Raw genomic sequence first — 21,419 nt, 5'->3', positions numbered from 1 at the left:
TACAAGTACTTTACAAATTACTGCATTTCACCGACAGGTTTTATGTGTGCAAAATGGACTAATTACTTATTAGCTTTTTGTGTAATTGAAGACATTATATAACTTTAGAGGAAAATTCAGGGATAAACTAATCTAAATTGCAAACCATATCATTAAATAAGTTCCTTAAAATGCCGCATAAATTCTGATTGTTCAAATGAAAGCACTGCATAAAAGTCATGACCTGAACACGCAGATAGGGTGTTCCTTTCATCATTTCATTTCCTTTACATGATACTCTAAAAAAATAAAAATCTATTTGGATTATAATGAAAGTAATCTAGATTAGGCAGCATTTTTCACTAAAAATATAAAAAATAAGAAAGGTGTGAACAGAAACCAACTAATGTAGCATTGTCTAGTTACATTGTTTCCAGAAGGAAAATACAAATTATATTTTAATATAAACTTTATATCAAAAGGATATTGTTATGTTTTATAAGTCATAATAGTAATTTGGTAAAGTTATCCTGCTATATATCCCTAGAATTTGAAGCTGAAGAACAATTATCCTTGTAAAATGGGACGAGTACATTCAATCTGCTCATATACTTACCCAATTTAAAGATTGCTCTAGTCAGTTAAAAATAATATCAGAATTCTAAACATCTAGATGCAGCTGTGGCCACACTGAACTACAAACATCATGAAGCAGATGTGAGTTATTTATTCTGGAATGCAATTCAGCACAGTTATACTTACATGGTGTAGCCCCCATATGGCACCATTGTTTTCCCTGTACATTTCCTCCGCATTTTCAAGCAGACAGCCAAGCTCTCTTAACCTTGCTCTTCTCTTAGTCCTTGAACACCTTCAGTTTTCCCAGTTGCCCTGCAAGACCTCTGAATCCCTGCCAACAACTCATGAAACAGTGAAATGCACCCTTGCTGATTTGGTTAAGCTCCTCACTAGCAAGAGAAGCACAAACATGGTAATCACACTCAAATATGCCATGTTTGAGAAACACCCATCGCTTCAGGGCAACACCTCTTCCTAAAATAACTGAAAAAAGAGTTTGGCTGTGATAGTCAACACCTTCAAGAAGCAACAACAGCAAATACCAGGATTTGGGAGAAGCAGCTCTGCTTCTGTTTCAGTGGCTGCTGTGTAACCTGAATTTACACTTCCCCCTCCAGCCAAGACCCTTCATCCCCTTCAGCTGGCAGAGCTGTGATATTATCAGAGGCTCTCAAATTGTAACTCTTCTACAAGATACAAGCTACAATGTCAAGATAAGCATTTTCAGTTTTTAGTACATTCACACAAATTAAAAATAAAACCATAGAAAAGATTGTAAAATAGGGAGCTTTAATTAGTGCTCAAAAATTTTCCTTTCAGGCAGCAAATTGTCCCAGCTCTTGCAGCAGCTAACATATCAATTGCCCTGTTGCTTTGCTGAACAGGAAAACTTGCAAACTTACATCTTCAGTCACATCAGAGGGTAACACTTTGTTAAACACCATAACATTGCCTTGGATTCACTCACAGGTCATTCCTTACTGTTTAAATCAAGTATTTCCTGGTCATTCCTCCCTCATAATTTCACAGTGGGCACACACAGCCCTTACACATTTTACATTTACTGAAAGTGCTGAAAAATCCAAATACAATTTCTGTTTCACTACCAGCCCTCAGGAGTTTGGAAGTTAATTTAAGGGGGAGAGTGGTGAATGAGAAGGGAATGAGAGGTAACGCGTGTTAAAGGAGCAGGTTGTTACATAGACCAGCTGTGCATACAATTGAATATCACTATTTTTAAAGACAAATTTAAACTAGGAACTTGTTGAAGTAATAAAATAAAAGCCTTAAGATCTGGTACTGTATAATCAATTTCAAAATGTTTAATCCCCTACATTATTAATGTTAATTGCACAGTTCTGTGTGCTCTGGAAGAATCACTGGCATTCAGTGTGGGGCTTCAGACAATGCAATTGATTCTCCTTCCCCAGGAAATCATTTCTCTATTCATGACAATGCACTATAAGAGCACCACATTTTTTTCTGCCTCTCAGTCTCCATAACTAACTCTTCACCCAGCCCACTAAAATACAGGGGAGGAATTTGAGTCTCATCAATACCTAAATAATAGATGAAGCTGATTTTGAGTAATACTGTTCTGAGTATCTCAACAATCAGGAGCATAAGTTTGCATCCAGGAAGAGATTCATGAGTCCAGAAACCTTTTTGGAAATACTCCCTTATCAATTCTTCTGAAAGCAAGAAAATGTCTAAAGCTCTGGAGAAAAGTTTTTCTCCAAGGCAGGAGAAAGTGGCACAGGAAGGAGATCACACAGAATGGGGGTGTGACAGAAGGAAAACAGGATGCCACAACTTTTTCTTCCTCAGTAAGATACAAATAGAGCTAGGGGAAAGACAAAGATGTTTTACCCTAAGAATAGCTCCAATAGCTGGAACTATGGTTTGTACATGTAGCAGCATGAGTTGCAAGAACTACTGTGATAAATCTATCAAATTCCTGATAGCTTTGCAAACAGACCTGTCATGCAAACATAACAGGTTTACCACAGCTTCATTATAAACCCATTTTTTTAATGAGACTGGAAATCTAGTGAAGTGGGCATAAGATGCATCTAGAGTAGGAAAGTTAAATATTAGGTTATTTACATACTTATAGTCTTAATTTTAAATTTCATTAGCTAAGCAGGTCTTTTTATGAAAACATTTAAAAAAATGCTGCACCACCAAAGAATGTAACACATTGGCCTTTTGTTTGGACAAATGGATAATTTCATGGTTAGAGAGATTTTGAACATTGTTGTATCCCCTTACAGAACTGCCATTGAAAGGCCTAAAGGAACATTGTACATAATTGAGAAAAAAAAAAGGCAAAGTGAAAATTTGATGCACATAGAAAAGGGAAAGAACCAAGCTAAAAAGCACTTCTTATAAATCAAGAAAAACAAAGAAAAACTTTCTGCTTAAGCAATCTTCTATGTTATTTTCAACAATATTTGGTAAGCATATATCAGAACCAAGCCTGATGTTCCTATTATCAGTATCATAAATAACAAAATTTAGCAGGAAACACTCTCTTATAGTGCCAGAAACTAAAAGTGGTGTGATTTCTCTCTAGCTTTTTGGTAACTGTTCTATCTGGCTTTATTGAGGAAAACTCAATGCATGTATAATGACACATTACCCATCAGAGCACCTCACAGCTACACTTCACCATAGCTGTAGTGCCAGTACTCCAATTAAAAATAAGTGGAATATCTTACAATTAGACTGTGTTTTCTTTGCAATCATGCCAAACATGCTTTGCAATGCATTTAAATAGACTGCATTGCAGTTGCTCTTGAAAATAAAAATGCTTCCAAATACAAACTATCACTGAAAAATATGCAAATAGGAAAAAAATATTGTAGAAATAATGACAAGGTTCAAAACCTAACAAAGAAAACAAGAATTTCTCTTGCAAATATATGAAGAGACAGAAAGTACATTGTTACACACAAGCAGGATAACTTTACCTTGTACTGACCTTAAAAGCTAAAAGCAGACCAGTGAAAGTGTAAAGGAAAAACATACCTTAATTAGATTTAGCCTTCATGAAGGGTGACTGAATTTAGCCAAAGTCATGGAGAGCACACCATGAGCATTCTTTATCCAAAATTATTTTTTCTTTCCTCATATGCACCCATAACATTGATTAAATCCTCATAGGATTAAAATATCCCTCAGGCCTAAAGAATAAAATGTCATCTCAAGTAATTTCCCTAACGTGGGTCAGTTTCAGAATCCTCTCCTTACACAGAATCCTGGCTGTGTTTCTGAAGTGCCACCTTTTTTGCAGAGGTCTCTGGGGTTCATTAACACTTTCAGACAGTGTGAACCATTCACATTCAGAAAACCCAAAATGTATTTTCTGTGTGTCTACCTGTTATTTCTTCTATGCACTTGATGTGTGCATTCATTCCTATTATGATGTTAATCCACCAGCATACAGCCCAAGTGAAATCTTGAACAGAATTCAAACAAAAATATCAGCATTATTTCCCAAATAATACTGAATATTACAGTTTCACAGCTCCAGGATTGCTCATACTTGCAAGAGTATGTCTGCTTTGGGGGTATGGAAATCAACAGAAAATGAATACTGAAATCTACAGTTATTCACTATATGAACATATTTTAATTGGAAATATGTTTCTCTCATGAATAATGAGAGGTTTTCTTCCCCATCATATTTTCTCCAATCCTAGCACAGGAAGAGGGTTCACTTATAAGATCCTTACATCTGCCAAATGAAGCAGTGTACAAGAGCATGTTTCAGTATGTCTGAAACATGGGTTAGAATAAAGAAATGCACAATTTTCAGGACTGCATTGAAACAGAATATCTAATGCTGAGTTTAGAGAGAAATTGCAGGCAGAAATCTCAGAAGAGAATGAAGAAAATGACTGTACATCTGTGGAAGAGAAAAACTAATAATATTGAGCAACTTTACATATGTTTAGAGTTAGCTGAAGATTTATTTTAAACTGTGTGTTTGTCTTATTTCTCATGTGAGGCAGAATTATGAGCCCTTTATTGTTTTGCTACATAAACCGTCTCTGCAACTTTAATATTCAATGCTGAAAAACAGCATCAGTTAAGTGGTCCTTGGAGATAAACATATATCTGCCCCTTTCCTACCAGAGGGAGGACAGATGACACAGATAAAGTGAATCACTGGTAGGAACCGAGAAGGCTGTGACTCCTCACCCAGGTAAAGGCTTTCAGGAGAAAGACAAGCTCAGAGATCATGGGGTGAGCCAGGAAGGACCAGTATCCCAACACTCTTTATACCAGCAGCCCAGGGACCATTGCATATGGGTATAAAGTGCCCAAGAGATGCTTTAAGCTGTTAAAACCCATGAAATTACATTTGCTAAAAGAATGGATGAGCAGCAGCCTCTTTCTTCCATGTGGGTCCCACAATGAGGGTTCATGGCCCAGGTGTGTTCAGAGCAGCAGGCAAACCTGTTCCACCCAGGGAAGAAAATCTGCACTGATCTCCCTGTGCCAGGCACACTGGGTTTACTGCCAGACTCTGCTGGCAGGAGAGCAGCAGATATTCTGGTAGCATGGCAGGAACATAGAGCTCTGCCCATAGCACAGAAAATTGAGTAGCTTTGTAGGAAAGACATTGTTACATAGCAAATACCAGAAATGTGCTCCATGCAGACAGCTGGCATTGTTAATTTATACCCTTTTATGAGCTCTAGAAACACAGGGTACCACGGTGAATTCAGCAGTGAAATGGCTGCCATCCAGGTAATTTTCATGTCCACATTTCCATACAAACTCTTGTGCTTTGACCACCTTTTTTCTTTTTTAATCATTTTGATGTCATCTCTTCCAGAGCAGCATGCTCCACACCAGCTTAGGTTTGTTCCCTTGCCTGATCAGAGTAGTCAGGATGCTGGGATCTCTCTGCACAGATCCTGTTATGGATATTTCATGACTGTGTGAGGATCCACCATGCTGGGACAGCTCACCATAAACCTCATTCCAGAACTGGAGGGATAACTACCCTGGGGTAGCACACTGGGTGTGCTGGATGCACTGCATTGCTGCCAGGACCCGAGCCAGTACCTCTGCATGAAACTGGACATGGCTCCCTGGACCTGGCAAATATCCCAGGACTATTTTAGGGATGAATCTGAGCAGGCACACAGCACAGAAATCCCCAAACTGATGGTGTGCCTATCACTATCAAAAAGCTATGCTAAGTCTTGCTTCTCTCTCCTAACATTGCTACCATAGGTGAGTTCTGTGGCTGAAAAACTCCACAAAGTCAGATAAACTCTCAGATAAAGTGGTAAATTCTGTCAGGTGTGTTTGGCACAATGTGTAACTAAATGTATAAAACTCCATGAACCTGGAAGTCACCCTGATTTCAGACCTATTTTACTGAAATAAATCCTAGTTTTTGCAACACAGAATACATACAGAATAAGAAAACACAGTGTTTTTTCTTAAAGCCAGCACATAAAAGACTTGCAGATAAGAATCAAGATTTCTTTTGCATAGATCCCCACTCATTTTAAAAGTGAATATCTTGTATCAAAAGATCCTGCATGAATTAAGACTTTCCACTTATTCACCATTCCTTTGCAAACTTTACAAAAAGTAGTTTACTTCAGCCTACCTTTTGGTGCCTTGTGTACTTGCTTTATGACCTTGGGCTGCACAGTTGTTACACATGAATACTACTTTAATGTTTTTTTCAGCTAGTGCTGTTCCTTGTATAATTGCTGTAGGCTGCTTTTATGGATGGGGTTGGGGACAAATACAGTGATAGGTGAAGTGATTTTCCACATTGACTTTACCGTGGAAAGGATTATCTGTAGCAATTAATTTTTTCTTCCAATAACGCATGGATGTCCCAATGAGACAGGAAAAGTAGGTCGACTCATTATCCCAGCTGCACTGACTCAGCAGCACTCCAACCATTTTCCTAGAACTAAACCAGGCAGTGCACAGAGAAACACATACAAATTAGGGTAGAAATATCAACATTGCATAGGTCAGCAAAACCATATGGCGTTTAGATTAAAGACATGCATATTCAGAAATAATGGGATCTTCAAGCTGCATGTAAAAACTCAGAGCACAGCATAGCTTTGAAGTCCTTGCTTCCCTTTCTACATCCTGATCTCAGAGTCCATGAGCAGTTCTGTACTGACAGCTCTGGGTACCAAAGAATTCCAGCTGCAGGCAGTGGCAGCTAGAGCTTCCCTGTGCTGTCCTGCCAGCTCTGTCTGGTTTGGGAATACCACCTGTCTGGATCAGAAGGTGTTTCAGTCTCCCTCATTAACCCACCAGCTCCTCAGGTGAAGCTGACTACAGCATGCTGCAGGGGAGGCCTTTGAGGTAACAGACAGTGGCAAATGTAATCATTCAAATTGCCTTCAGCTGGATTTCACACCAGATGTGAAAAATGGCCCAATGGAAAGGCACTAAAGAGCAACGAAATTTGAAACCCCTAGAAACCATTCTCTTATTTTCTTGATGACTCTCTAAATTATTTTCTATGGAGTGCTATTTTGCCTCTTAAATTCCTCAGTTTAAAACTGATTTTATTGTGAGGCTATCACTACTCACATTCTGAAAGGAAAGCTGGTACAGAGCCATAGAATTCTTAGGATTGGAAAAGACCTCTCTGACCACCCAGTACAACCTGTAACCCAGCAGCACCATGGTCACCATTAAACCATATTCCCCAAAGCCACATCCATACAGCTTTTGAGCACTTCCAGCCACAGTGATTCTACCACTGGCCTGGGCAGCTTGTTGCCATTACTGACCATTTTTTCAAAGAAATTTTTCTTAACTTCCAATCTAAACCTCCCCTGTGTTAAGAGTATCCAGGAGCACTTGCTGAACTGTGAAAGAGGCCACCCCACATTCATAGCCACCCCAGGTTTCCAGTTTGAGCTTGTCAGCTCAAGTTCTGGGTTCCCACAGCAGAGTCTCAATCATCCAGATCCTTAAAATTATTTACTCTTGGTGCAATAACTAAATAATAAAATGACACTCAAGCTGGTGCTTCTAAGGAGGGATCCTGAATGAAGCAAGCACAGAAGCCTCAGGGTCAGAGGAGCCACAGGTGTCCTTTGTTAGCCAAAGGGAGGCAATTCCCAGCCTCTCCCCCGGGGCTCCCACCCAGAGTCACCTGCACTGAGAGCATCCCTCCACACCTGGTGCACACTGAGCCAGGGCCCTCTGGTCCTGGCACTCCTTACTCAGGAGAGGAGCTCCACTCCAACCTGCCTACAGCCTCCTTTGGGTATTTGTACAAGTGAGGAGGTCCCCCGAAGACTCCTTTTCAGAGATCAACCACCCCAGCTCCCTCAGCTGCTCCTGGTGCCCCAGACCCTTCCCCAGCTCTGTTCCCTTCCCTGGACAAGCTCCCACCCCTCAAGGTTTTTCCTTAAGTGAAGGCCCCAGAACTAAACTCAGGAGATAAGGTGAGGTGATTCCAGATGAGGAGTGGTCAGTCAGAGGCAGGTTAGTTCTTATCATTCTGCAACTCTGAAGTCCTGTTTACTGTTTTGTAGCACTCTAAGTTGTAGAAACACAAGAAAATTCCCTGTATTCCCTTGAGTTCCTTCATTGCTACTGTTTTCTATCAGATAGAAAGCAAGATCTTAAACTTTCCTAAAAGGTAAAAATGTGGTTCTGGAAGGAATTCAAGTTTGAATTTGAACCACCACTGTGACATGGTTACAAAGCTTTAGCATCAGGTATGCTGGAGTACTGGGATAGACTTTGGAAAACATATGGTTCAGTTCTTAATGTTGAACTCTGAGTTACCTAAGCTTTCCAAAGAAAGTCAGAGCATCAGTACCAAAATTCTTAAGTTCCTCTGAAAGTCACACCTGAATTCCCAAAGGAATATAATAATATGTTGTATAGACTACCAAATAACAGAAAAAGTAGCTACTGAGATGGAAGGTTTAATATGGCATCTCTGAATTGTGGAGGTGCTTCACTCTTTGCTCCGAAATTCCAGATGCAATTTCACTGTCTCAAATAAAAAAGAATGAGAAGTTGTAACTTTTCATTACTACATAAGCACATCATCCCTCAGAGCTATTAAAAAAGACATTCTACCACTTTTAATTTCCATTTGTTACTGTTTTACTTCTCCATCTCAGTATCTTTTAGGTACAGTGACTCACACTGAGTTTTCAGAGTTGATGAGCACAGTACTGTAAAATTGTTTTGAAGACCAAGGAGCAGTTTTTCTTGTACAAATATCATTAACCACTGAATGCAAGAGAGAAAAAAGCTGTTATTAAAAGAGCCAAAGTGTAACAAACTGGCCAGTAAGGATAGCTGTGTGGTTTCAGTCAGCAAGACCAGGACATAATATCCAGTAACCATATTGCTCATCTGAATAGTGCATGATGACTTTTCAATCACACAGAAGTTCTGATTTTCTTTATCACTTCTTTTTCAAGGGAAAATATTAGAGTGGATAAACTGAGGGAAGCACTAATACCAGAAACTCCAGTATAGTTTATTCTTCCCTTTGATGTACGTTGCCTGGCCCACAGCTGCTACTGGTGTGTAGTCACACACAGCAACGTGGGTGACATGTGCTGAGCACCGGGCATGCAAAGCAGCTGCTCCCACTTTGTGGGTCCCAAGGAAAAAGGGCAGAGGCAAGGAAGCAGCTTAGAGGGTTTTCAGTAGGTATGAACCAACTCACCCTAAGGAGCATAAAACCTCATCGTCATCCCTGCGCCTTTGAATCAGGCTCTCAGGGGAAAGAGAGGCATCCTACAGCTCCTGGCACCAGCAGAATCGAGAAGAAATTGAACAAAGCTACTCAGGATTTTCTGAGTTTCTGCAGAGAAACAGCAGCTCGCAAAGGTTTGAACTATGAACACTCATTGCAACAGAGAAAAAAAGCAGGGTCACCGCAGCTGGGATCTACATCAATACACTGGACCAGGATTTCCCTGTGGGTTGAAGTCTGTCAGACCCTGAGATGTGGCTTACAGGAACAAACTAGGAGGAGTGCTTGATGAGCTGGTGACCTTGAGAAGCTGCAGCTACAGGCTGACAGGAATCTCCTGCTGACACAAAGACAAATGCAGTGTCCTGTGCTGAGGATGGAAAATCCATCAGTACAGGCTGGGGGGCAAACAGCTGTTGAGCAGTTATGCAAAATCACAGAAGGTTTGGGGCTGGAAGGAACCAGCCTCCACATGTGGTTTAATCCCCCACCATGGGCAAGGACACCTTCCACTAAACCAGGCTGTTCAAAGCCCTGCTCAGGCTGGTCTTGAGCACTGCCAGGAATGGGGAGTCCACAACCCTTCCGGGCTACATCTTCCAGTGCCCCGCCACCCTTAGAGGAAAAAATTTTGTCCTAATATCTAATCCAAATCCTCTCCTTCAGCTTAAGGCCATCTCCCCTTGTCCGTGTCAAAAGTCCCTCTCCAGCTCTGCTGTAGGTGCTGGAAGGTACTCTAAGGTCTCCCCAGAGCCTTCTCTCCTCCCTGACTCTCAGCCTGTCCTCACCACGGAGATGCTTCAGCCCTCTGAGTATCTCAGTGGTTCCTCTGGACTCATTCCAGCAGGTTAATTTCCTATATTGGGTGCCCCAGACCTGGATATTTATAAACTTAAAGGGCTCTGAAAAGTGATACATGATAGCTAAGAGCTAAACATCCATAACATTTCATAAATAAACAGATGTTAAGTAAAGCAAAACAACTTTAAAAGGGTCAAATCGTGATCCACTCAGTTTTAGCTACAGAAAATGTTTGGCTTCAAACTTTCTGCTTAGAAAGCTGCTTCTGTAAAAATGGCAGAGGAAAAACCAATCAGTTCATATATTATAGATGGCCTGTCTGAGCAGTGGATGCACTACAAAGTAGGTTTGTTGCCTAGGCAAATTGTAATCCCACAAAGAATTTAGGAAAATGAAAGTCTCCCTCTCTCTCTTTTTATGCCAGGGAAAATTAGGGCCAGCATCACAAAGTGCAGTGACTTTATCAGGTGCTGTTAGTGAAAATTCCCCACAACAAAAGAGAATCCCATGCTAAGTTTCAAGCAAATTTCAGGCATGCTTTAGCTAAGCACTCAGCCCACACAAACTCACCTCATTGCAGGTTTTTATAAAAACTCATGGAAATTTCAGGAATAATCTTTAGCAGGTTCTTTATCATTCTCCCTCTAGAGATATGTCAGGATTAAAACATGTTCAAAGTTGAGTTTTATATGCCACTATACAAGGCATCTGCAATTTTGAACTTTTGGAAAATCACCCTTAAAAACAACCTCACAGAAATAAATACTTGAGTTTCTTTATCAATATCATACTTTAGTAGTTTGTGATACAGAGCTATTCAGTTGCCATCAGTGCTTGATGTTCAGTAGGGAAAAGAAAAACAGTTGTGTTTCCTATTGTACTCTTACAGGAAATCTAGTAAATAAAATAAAATAAATAAAAGTCCAAGTAGTATGTGGAAACATTAATTTCCACATACTACTTGGACTTTTTTTTTCTGTAACGCGATTAATCATGTATTAAGACCAACACAAAATTTCCAAGTTATTTATAGATTGACTCTACTCCCAGTAAAAAAAGGGGATGCAAGAACTGCAGCATTACATTGGCACATTTGGCAGGGATCCATTCCTGCTAAGAGCCAGATGTTTCAGAGGAAAGTGCTGCTGTGCAGACAGAGGTCAAAGCTGCAAGTCAGGGCTGAGATGAATGTGAGCAATGCTGGGGTGTAAAAGTCAACCAGCTTCTGTCCCAGTGAGCATTCCTCCAGCTTGCCTGTGCTGCCTATGCACTGGGATTGTAGACATTGACCTGAATCACAACAAAACACCAAAATAATAATTTTCCTGTATTCTTTATGTGTGTTATATGTATTTGTTACATCTGAGTGTGTAGCTGTGATGGGGGTTTGAAAATTTACATTAAAAACTGTTTTCATTGTCTGATGAAGTAGAAGAGAAAGTGATTATAAAATCAAAGTATGAAAAGAGCACTCTTATAGTCTGAAGGAGAGTTGATGTTTTGCTTTCCTTTTTGTGTTCTAATTACATCCTTCTCTGCTTTTAACATTGGTTACCTCTACTGGTTTTTTGATAATTTAACTATTTGTAGAAGCCTAAAAAACATACATCAAAATATCTTCTTCCTGAATTTAGTATTTTCCTAGAAATAAAAGCTAACATTTGATATTGAAAGATTCCTAACATTTTTAAAAATAAGGCTACCACTCTGGCCAATTCAAAAAAGCCAAAAAGATGCCAAGTTTATGACTAAACTTTAAAAAATGCAAATATTTTCCCAAGAGCAGAACCTATCAGTTGAAGCAGCTATTTCAAATGCCAGTGGTCTACAAAGATTTGTAATAAATATTAAGTCCCCGAAACAGAAGTTTATGGTGGAAGAGATGGAGAAACTCAGATTATTTTGTGACTGGTAAGAAAAATAAGAATGAGAATAAATGTTCAGAAGACTTAAAGCAGTTGCAGTGCCTTGTGTGAGCCAAGAACCCCAAAGAGAGCAGCACAAGCAGCCCAGGACGTGTCACCCACACAGCCCCAGCAGCAAAAGCAGCAAAAGGACCTGTTGCTCTAGGACACAAAGTAAAACGACACACACACTGGAAGTTCCAAGGTGAAAGAAGGGAAGTTTAATTTCTGACTCCAAGATTTCTAGATTTTCAAAAGTGACAGTGGATTGGAGGATGACAGTGCCACCTCTCCAATGACACTGGACAAACCAACAGTCCATCAAGTTTCTCCTCCTCCAGAAAAGAATGTAAAACAATTAATTATTTACATAAAGTGGATGAGAAAGTTCATTACAAGAATGTAAACATCAGAAGGCTTAGAAGAACTCAAAAGAACAGGGTGACAAGGACCCAGCAGAGTGATTGCTTCTCCTTGGCCCCACCATGCTGAACATGTGAGTAAATGAGTTAATTAGTGATGCAATGAGCTCCCAGTCAAACAGACAAAAAGCCCAGCTCTGTGCAGTCTGTCTGTGGTGACCCTGTCCTTGGTACTTGCTAGGAAAGAAAGCTCCCCTCTGTGCATGGCAAAGGAACAACTGCACCTCTCTGAAGTTGTGCAGCACTGTAAAATTGCAGAAGAATTCATGGCTAGTCCCTCCCATTGACATGCCAGTCCTGCTGTGCCTTTCAGAAGTTTTATGTATCCTATTAACCAAGTCTTAGATGTTATTTATAAGGGATATGTGAGTATGAAATATTCATTTTTAACCTGGAAACATTTAAAATATGCAAGCATATATTCAATTTAGAATTTCAGTTTTATGCTGATTTGCATAATTCATTGAAAGGGAAAGCTTAGTTTATTGCAAAGCTTCAGGATAAATTTCTTGCCTCAGGATTGCTAAGTATCCAGACCAGGTATATGACCATTCATAGCATGAAGTGAATGCTTGAGGTTATTTAATTTAAACTAAAGGACTAAATGCTGTCTTCTGGCATCCTTCACTATTTAGAAAATGTGTCTTACCTGGCATTGCAATGCATCCATGTAAATTTCTTTACCTCTTTTCATTTTTAAAAACTGCTCATATAAACTTCAAATCACAGTAATCCTTAATACCCTTTTTTCCAACAAAACCTCTGCCTGCAAACCATCCTCAGGCCAGGTCAGACGTCAGGCACTTTCCCCATGGCTGTTCCTGGCCTCTCCCTTTGGCCATCTCTCACTTTTATGGAGAGTTCCACACAGGCACACACTGCCAGGCAGCTGCAGCCCTGCCATCCCAGCGTCATCAGAACATTAATGGGCTTTAATGTCTGTGAACCATGACCCAAGGCACAGCTGCTGGCAGTGTCAAGCTCACAATCACACATAACATTTGCCTATTTGCAGATGATAATGTCTTCTGTTGCTACAAGCATATCAGATCAGGAACAAAACTGCATTTTTGTGCAGACAGTACATCACAAATACATCTGTAAAAGTATTCCCAGCAGAACCTTGTGTTTACCCGTTTGCACACCTATAATATGTTTTCTAAATTTGAACCCGTGCTTCAACAATTCATTTGTACAACATCATATTTGCAAATAAATCCTCAAAGGTTATGTATCCATGAGCTCACTTTAGATTTCCCACACTTTTCACATATTAACAGACATGGTCCAGCATTTCTGAAAGAAAGTAGAGACCAAAGAAAAAGATAAAATGTCTAAAAATCAAATAAATTATTTTCCCAGGAAGCATCCAGTCTTGTCTTCCAATATTCAATATCCGTATAGAAAAAATATTTCAGTTTTATTCCAGTGAATCAGAATAAAAACAAGTGGTAGTTTTTAAGCTTCATAAAGCTATAACTGTGGGAGAAAAAAAGTCACAAAAAATTAAAAAAAAAAAATCCACCCTGGCTGTGTAAATGTACCAAGCAACAAAACACATTCTTACCTGGAAGTGCATGACTTTATCTCTTTGCAATTTGAAACTATTATGCTGACAAATACAACCCAGCAGGGATCAGGCACCACTTGGAGATTAACATTTTTGAAACCTATATCTATCATTAAAAAATCCACGCTACCAAATCCAGTGGAACAGATGGATCCTGCTCAGGGACCAGGAGAGGCTGAATGCAGCAAGTGCTGAAGATTGATACCTACTTACAAAGAAGCAATCTGGGCACAGTGAGCAGCAGGTTGCTACAGACATTTGGCATATTTATTGGAGCATTAAGGGAGTTCCACAATTCCATTTACATATATACAGGACTATGTAAAAAACATAGTGTATTAGGCTTCCCACACACACAGAAATCTTGAATTACAATGACTAGGCTACACATAAAACTTAGTGAAACCTGCTTAATGTGGGATAATCCATTGTCAGCACTGCAATTTAACAGTACTTCCATTTTCAAAATGCCAATGATATTTACAGCTCAGAATGCCTGGCCCAGTTTTGTTCCCAATAGCAAAATCAATTACAATCTCCCATAAAGTTGGAGAGAAGCAAAATCAGGCACTGTTGTATCTATTAAAGCAAAGGTACAAAACTCCACCATAAATATTCCCAGTTTAATTGCCCGTCTGCAGCACAAATAGCTGAGAGGCAAAACATCTCTGCTGCTTCTTTAGAAACTCTAATGTGTAGCATGAAAACCCATAACTGAAGAAAGTCTTGAGGTAAATTTGAAGAGTCAAGTAATAGTTGTTAGCAGAAAACTAGAAAAAAGCTTGTATTCATCATCAAGTGCATGAAAAGACAGATTACATCCCTGCAGCCCACACCCGAGGACATACATTTGTCCTTCTAATGCCAATGAAGTTTAAAAGAATTTATCTCACCAAATTGAGAAGCTGCTGTATCACTTTACCTCCTCGACTTTTAGCTCTGAACTGTTTTTGATCACAGCCTGACCTCAACTTGCCCTTTCTTCTTTATTCTGAGGATAATCTAGTGTTCTAACTTGTAAGCAAGCAGAAGAGAAGTTTGCTCAAGTCTTATTTCATTTACTTTGACTGTTTTAGTCTAGTTTTCTGTTGTACACACTAGGCTAAGATACCTGTCATGAGTCTTTCTGTGGGAGGAGAACATTATACACAAATTTAGGGTTGAGCAGTAAAAAAAAAAAAAAAAAAAAAAAAAAATTTTGGAATATCTATGAAAGTTTTGAGAATCATTTGGATTTAGTGACTGTTTCCTATGCTATAACACTGCACTCTTAAATCAATCATTTCATCAGCAATGAAACAAAAAAATTGACACATTCAGCTGAAGTTTTAGCAACTAAACGTGTGTCATCACCTAGGAAGCATGCAGAATCCACAGTCAATAAACCAGCTATCTCTAATCTGTGTTAGTCCTTCTGTGACATCTTTGAGGTTGACTTTCTTCTTAAAAATGCAGATCACATTCCCCTGAGATACTCATCTTTTCCCGTGATGCAGTTGAGTGACAGAACAACAAGCTCAGTGTAAAGAAATGCCACTGGGGTTGACAAGCACATTCCATCAGTATGCAGTGTTTGCACAGTACAGTTTAGTACCAGCAGTTCACACAGTCCATTGCTTTGGAACAGAATTATAATTAAGCCTTAAATCTTCAGCTTTCTGATTAATTCTTATCACACAGGTCTTATACATTTTCCTGTGTAAGTCTGAAAATATGCTTGTCACTAAAGAAAGCAGCATATAATGGTTAACCAGCTTTGAGATGTTGTTGTCTGTAAGATGCCCAGGTACATTGTATCTAGGACATGAATATCTAGTGCTTTCCTCATTAATTATAAGGTTTAAAAGCCTTGTCAGAACATAAATGTGCTTCTGAAGTAACATTTCCCTCCCAACATGTGAAAATAATAGAAGCGTGGTGAGCAAAAGCTGTAAGAACTTGGGATGTGTCAGTTCAGTTTAGAAACATCTTCTGCGTTTTATGAAAAAGCATTTTCTAAATATTTGCAAGTTCACAGCAAACATAATCCAAATTCAAGAGCTGTATAGACCTACAAGCTTCTGAGGAATGCCTCAGAATAGAAAACACAGAGGCAAAATGCCAGCAAGACCCCTTTGAGGCTGCCACATTCAAGGACTGTGCCATTCTCACACAGGTCTAAAAGCCCATTGTAGCTGGTCTTATCTAGCTCAGAACACCACGGTTTTGTCCTTTTCCCCTCTGTGTAGCCAAGCTAGAGGATCACTTAGAAGAATTTTTCCTATGCAGTCCCAGGCAAGGGCAGATGTATGGGCTTAACATGGAGAAGGATATAAATCTTTCTCCTCAGAATTCTTCCCTGTCTGTATGGGAAACAACCTCCTGTCTCTCCTTCATGTCAGCAAAATAATTAACATTGTTTAAAGACTGCACAGCAGGTTGGGGGGAAAATCACCATATAAATCAGAACCCTTTACTGAACTCGCTCTTTCCCCAACTCCAAAACATAAGCTCAGAAAAACAGTCTAATGTTACTTTACAACCCAAGATACATTATAGCACTAACTCTCATCTGCAGCAATTACTTTCAGGGGTTTTTTTTCAGTGACATATGCAGATCTTCCAAATGTGTGTGCATATTTTCCATAAAACATGAATTACACTTACTGCATAGCAAATAAATATGAGACTTGATATTTGAAAGAAATAAACATTTTGGTAACCCTCTTACTGATCTAACACAGATTAACTTCTCATGGATGCTTCTCTCAACTGTTATATTAAGATGATATATTAACAGTATCATAGAATGGTTTGGGTTGGAAGGAATTTTTAAAGACTGTAATCCAAAACCTCTTCAGTCCAACCTCTTTGCCACAGACAGAACATCTTTCACCACCCCAGGTTGCTCAAAGCCCCTCTAACCTGGACTTGAACACTTCCAATGATGGAGTGGTCACAGCTTCTCTGAGCCCATGTCTTCCCACCCTTATCATGTAAAAATCCCTATATCCAAGTCAATCTACCCTCTTTCACCCCATTTTCCTGTCAGGCCCTGGTAAAATGCCTTTCTTTCTTACAAGTCCCTTTTCTATACTAAAAGGCCAAAATACTCTCTCCCCAAAGCCCTCTCCTCTTCAGACTGAACAGAAAAAACTGCATGGCAAAGGGGGTTATGTTTACTCTGAGATCCAGTTTATAAAGAATGACTGGTACCAGTTGAAAACGACCAAGTAGGAAATAAAATAGGAAAAGGTCCCAGATACAGTCAGTGGTGAGGTTATACAGCAGATCCTGCAATCAGAAAACCTGATTTAGCAGGGTCTGTAGGGGTAGCTCTTGGACAAGCAATTCAGCACTACTAATCTGCAGGTTGTTGAATCCCACAGGTTCCTGGGGTTTTTGGTACAAATGCTGGTGAAAAGGGAAGTCCTCTGCATGTCACACAAAGTGCAAGTAAAAGGCCAAGGGTGTCAAAGTGGACAGTAACTTGGATGACAGGTTCAAAGTAATAATAAAACACCACTAAAACACTGACAAAAAAAATAATACTGCAATAAAAACAATTTTCATTTGGGGAAGACAGTTCTCAGTAAGTGAGAACTGGAAACAGGCTGTCCCAGGATGCTGGTAGCTATTTAAAGCAACATTTTTAAAGGCCAATTACAAAGAATTCAATCACAGAGTAAGAGATCATCTTGGCTATGTTGTAAGCTCTTCTCTGATCCTAATACAAGGAAGCATGCTGGAGATGAAAATAAGATCAGATTACTGCAGAATGCTATTTTCTAGTTTCCCATGTGAACTTGTAGGGAGAAATCCAGTCAGCAAAACAAAATAAAATTACAAGAAAAAGTAATTCAAACACACTGTGCCCTATAAAAATGTGATGGTAACTTATTCAGTCCTGCACTCAAGAAGTGACCAAAGGGGATACAGGTCTGAATACTTTGCCCATCAGCTTCTGTATCAAAACTGAGTCAAAATATCCTTTTTTCATTTTATTTTGATCATCATTTTAAGAAAAGCAGCATTAAAAGAAAAAAAAAAAAAAAGAGAGAGAGAGAGATAAAAACATAATAATGGTGAAATACAAGATATTTCCCCGAATCCTCAGCAGAGAAGGCATTACTACAGAGCAAATACAGACACTGAAGCCCGGCTGCCCGACCCTCCCCGTGTGCCCTCCCCCAGCTGAGGATGTGCTGGGATCTCTCTCAGGCCGTGTCACTGCTCAGTGCCAGCCCCCCGGCTGTGCCAGCCTGTGGCACAGCGCTGCTGTCCCCAGGGAGGGCACAGGGAGTTTCTCAGCTCAGTTCTGCACTGATGATGCTCGGCAGTGCCAGCTCGGCCTCAGCTGAGCCATCAGTGCCACCGTGTGGTGCAGCTCCCGGCTCACCCTGCCCTGCCAGCCTTGGCTTCAGAACAGATTGACAACAAGCAAAAATATGTTAAAACCACTGTTTTCTTTTAAAATCAACCGGCTACACCGCTGGCATTTCAAACTCCGCATCACTCTGGGGCACCGAGACAACTGACAGTGCAGTGATGCCTGAAAAAGGCAGGGTAAGGGTTAGGGTTAAAAACATCACTTCTCTCACTCCCTGCATCCACAGCTGCGGCCCTGGGGCTTTCAGTGATTTTTATTATTTTTTTTTTAAATACAGCCACTAAGGATAAAGTTCTCTTGAAGCTTTTCCTCTTAAAGCAAGTAAAATAAAAGTACCTTGTGGCCATGAGTACAGCCTACCCGAGGCACAGGGAAGGTGTTTGCTGGCTGATCTCCTGTGCTGCCTCACCTCTGGCAGCCCCAGGTGCCCTGCTGAACCACTTTTAGCTTCTCCCAGATCTTTGCTTCCTGTTGATGCTGCAGGGGATTTCTGGCAAATTCTGTACCTCTCTGAGAACCCCTGTAAATGGTTTTAACTCACTCTCACATGCTCCCAGTGGGAGCATGGGAAATTAAGCTGTTACACAGTGGATTATTCAATCAAACCAAAACTAAATATGGCACTTTTGAAATTGTCCCTCTTTACTCTCTGCATAGCCCCTTACTCCTAGCTCTGAGTTTGTAGGTTTGATTTCTATTTCAGCCGTGTCTCACCACTGAGTGAACAGGTCACTGACAAGTTAAACAGCCAGTCTGAACAGTTAGACAGGACAACTCCCATCTATCTCCTCATTATGCAAATGACATATGCAGATAATTGCATGTTTCATCTTATTGTTTTGATGTCTTGGAGCAGATGGCAAAAAATGAACAACACTGGAAGGAACCAAGTGAAATTTCTGCAAACCATTGCTTCCAGTGACTTCTGCCATTGCTCACATTCTGGTGCTGACATTCAGCCTGTCCTCCCTCTATCAGATGGAGCCTGTGCTGCCAGGCTCCTCTTATCACCAGCCAGCAGAAACTCCACTCTGCCCTCAATAACCTGCCAGTTCTATTTGTAGCCAGATTTTTAAAGAAGCAACTCAAAACCCCATGATTCATAGGAACAGATGAGTTTCTTCTCCTAAATCAGGATGCACAAAGCTGCTGTTCCTGAAGAAAGCATTAAACTCACATCTCTTTGTTTGGCATTGCTGTAATAAGTTCTGTCTGTAAAACTTACAACAGACAAATAATGATAGTAATCTTTAAATAAAGTTCATGTGCAATAACATTTCTGTTGGTTCTTTCATTTTGAGGGATTTTCTGCTTAATCTGGTTTGCTATTATGATTATTATTTTTCAATCAAATACTGTGTGCTTTATTTGTACACCACAAAGGTTTTTATGAGAATATCAAGTTTTCAACTTAAAGATTCAACCTAGCTTTCAGACCTACATTGTATCCTAAAGAAAAGTGCTTTGGTTGTGGCTCCTAAAAATGCACCGCTTTTAAAGAATATCCAAAAATATTTGATCAGTTCATATACAGAGCTGTGTTTATTTCATTCCACACAAAAATGTAATTGTAGAATAATTTGCACCAGCCATAGTCCACCAACACTTAGTAGGCCAATTCCCATTTAATAGTCCCAGCTATGAGCCAGCCATGTGGGTATCAAGTTGCTCTCCAAAGAATGTTATTTTATATGCAGAAAACCAAAGTAATAACCTCACCTTACTATTTCCACTGTTTGTGGACTTTTTGAAGTTGACACACTACTAACAGGTTTCATTTGAATTTTCATTTATCTCCTTGACACCTAATGTCTTAGAATATGAAATATTTACTTTACTGCCTCTAGTTTCAATACTTAGTTATCTCAACACTAGCAAAACCAAGCAACATTTCAGCTTATATCTCTGGAATAGGTTTCATTACTTTTTGTTCACCCAAGGAGTATGTTCTTAAAAACACATACATTTTACAATTGCTATGTGGGTAAACCTGGAAACAAAAGACTGCAGATTATTTTTCTCTTTCTTGAATGTTAATTTTCCTGCCTGTACCTTCACAAAGGCACATATACTTTTAAAGGTCATTACCTTAAAATGCATATTTGTAAACATAAAACATAAATCTTAATTTTTTTTTTAAAACTGTGCCACAGTTAAAGGGTAGATCACAGTCCACATTACCTCACTGGGGTCTAGGTACAAAACAAGGTTTATGAGGTGCTGCACACTGTTTCTGTGGCCAGAGTTACTAATCAGGGAGCATGCCACAGCAATGAGTTGCTCTAAACTTAATATAATTTATTTCCTGAAAGCAAGAGAAGTACAAGATGAGTTGCACAAGGACAGGATTCATCATCAATTATATACTACCTTGGCATAGCTTGCCACAGAATCACAAAATTCAAGTATTTTTAAAAGCAGTTCTGGCTGCATCAGGTAAAACAGGTTCTTATAAAACTCTCTGTAAGGTGCTCAGCATGTCACTGCATACTGAAGACAAATATACACTAGAAAATACTTCTAGGAAGATACAGACTTCTTCCTGAGCATGTCATGTGTTTTTAATAAAATGCCAAGTTTAATGCTAATGGCTGTTAATCAGAGCCTTCTTCAACATCATTTAAACATATTTCATTTCCTAATTTGAAGTTTGGTATTACACAGTCTCTTAGACTCAGAACCTGCATTCATCTTGGTATGAAATATTCATTTTGTTAACAGCATTAACAGCAAATTTCAGGGCTCCCTTGAAATATTACTATTGGGAAAGAGGCAGGCTCTTATAGAAAGAGGCAGTTTCCCCTTGTAGCCTGGGAAGGCATCAGGTGAGTAAAAAACTACAATTAATAGTCCTGACAAAAACAGAAATCAAGAGATGCACAACTAAGTTTCTCCAAAGTCTGGTTTAGCATCTCAAAAATGCATATGGAACAACAAGGAGGTGACAGGGGTGCTTCAGGGAACAACACTTTCTCCTGACAGATATAAAACCCCTGCCTTCCAACCAGCTGAGTCAGAAATACTTGCTGAAATATCTACCTATATATTAGCAAATTTCATC

This window comes from Onychostruthus taczanowskii, unplaced genomic scaffold (assembly GCF_017590055.1).
Source record: "Onychostruthus taczanowskii isolate IOZ18803 unplaced genomic scaffold, ASM1759005v1 scaffold13, whole genome shotgun sequence".
NCBI lineage: Eukaryota > Metazoa > Chordata > Aves > Passeriformes > Passeridae > Onychostruthus > Onychostruthus taczanowskii.
The sequence above is the reverse complement of the archived record's forward strand: the minus strand, read 5'-3'. Positions refer to the sequence as shown.